Below are 1,347 nucleotides of genomic sequence, written 5' to 3'. Positions count from 1 at the left end.
AACACCTAATCTAACTGCAGTTTCAAGCCCCTAAAAGGGTAACCTTTAGCCAGTCAACATGGGAATTTCCTGGTCAGCGCTAGGAAATTTACTGATAGACCCTTTCGGTCCCCTTAGGAAAGCAACTTTACCTGAAACAAGGGATTCTCTGCTTATAATCTCCTTTCTTACACCCCCTCTCTACCTTTAAACCTTTTCTCTTCTCTATCCTTTTGGAGATCCCTTCTACTTGCTAGATGGAATGCTGGCCCATTCACAAATCAATTAATAAACCCATTAGATCTTTAAAATGTACTCAGTTGAATTTTTGTTATTTAACACTTCTAATAAGCTTATTAATTTGGTCTTCCCTTTTGCCAGCATCTCTAACTTCTACAAAATGAATGGTCTTTTTCTTTTAATTTTTTAAATATTTATTTATTTTTGAGAGAGAGAGAGAGCGAGCGCGCGCACATGTATGAGCAGGGGAGGGGCAGAGAGAGAGGGAGACACAGAATCGGAAGCAGGCTCCAGGCTCTGGGCTGTCAGCACAGAGCCAGACGCTGGGCTTGAACTCACGACCACGAGATCATGACCTGTGCCCACGTCAAACGCTTAACTGACTGAGCCACCTAAGGGGCCCCTGAATGGTCTTGTGCTTCCGGCCACCTCGTTCAGAAGATAATGGGAAGAACCAGTAGACACTGTTTGCTACTTTGAAGGGTCTGCCAACAGTGTAGATCTCATGAATTACATCCTCCGCTCCAGTAATGCCATATTTACTAAGAGATGCGGCAATCAACTCTTGTTGATTCTGCCATAACCATGCATGAAAAACATTCACTTACGGACTTCCAGTTAATGGAAGCATTGTTGAGCTTAACAAAGGTACACTGAAAGTCTGGCGAATACAAAGAAGCCGCAGCACCTTTCAGAATTTGGGGGTCACACCGATCCTGATGGCAAGTGCCAATTTGGGTTCTGCAGGTGCAGAGAAGTTGCCAGCTTTTCTTGCCATCCTAGCTATTCTCGTATCGGTTCTGTACATCCATCTATATTCTTTGTGATAGCTTATCTTTTTCATAGATAAGCTTTTTCCTTGCCTTTCAAAACATCCTTTGGGCTAACTTCTTTCTTAAGCATTTGATTTTCAAGTTTTTTTGTTGGTCTGTTTTGTTTTGGTTTGTCTTTTCCTTTTTCTTAGGGCTTCCTGACATAGCAGGAGCCATCTTTTTATTCTCTTCTGCATCTTCCCTGGCTCCAGCCAGAAAAGAGCACCACATAACGTGTTTATCATTTTTTTTTTTTAATTTTTTAAGGGTTTATTTAAGAGCAAGAGAGACAGAGCATGAGTGGGCCAGGGACAGA

General features: G+C 42.2%; 1 pseudogene; it reads right to left on the bottom strand.

Annotated features, from left to right (window-relative positions):
- Positions 1–310: 310 nt before the first annotated feature.
- Positions 311–1,127, bottom strand: LOC109277895 (60S ribosomal protein L7-like; annotated as a pseudogene).
- Positions 1,128–1,347: the final 220 nt, after the last annotated feature.

The sequence above is a fragment of the Panthera pardus genome, unplaced genomic scaffold (assembly GCF_024362965.1).
Source record: "Panthera pardus isolate Hobbes unplaced genomic scaffold, ASM2436296v1 HiC_scaffold_16, whole genome shotgun sequence".
NCBI lineage: Eukaryota > Metazoa > Chordata > Mammalia > Carnivora > Felidae > Panthera > Panthera pardus.
Note: the sequence above shows the minus strand (reverse complement) of the source record. Positions and strands in the feature narration are given on the sequence as shown.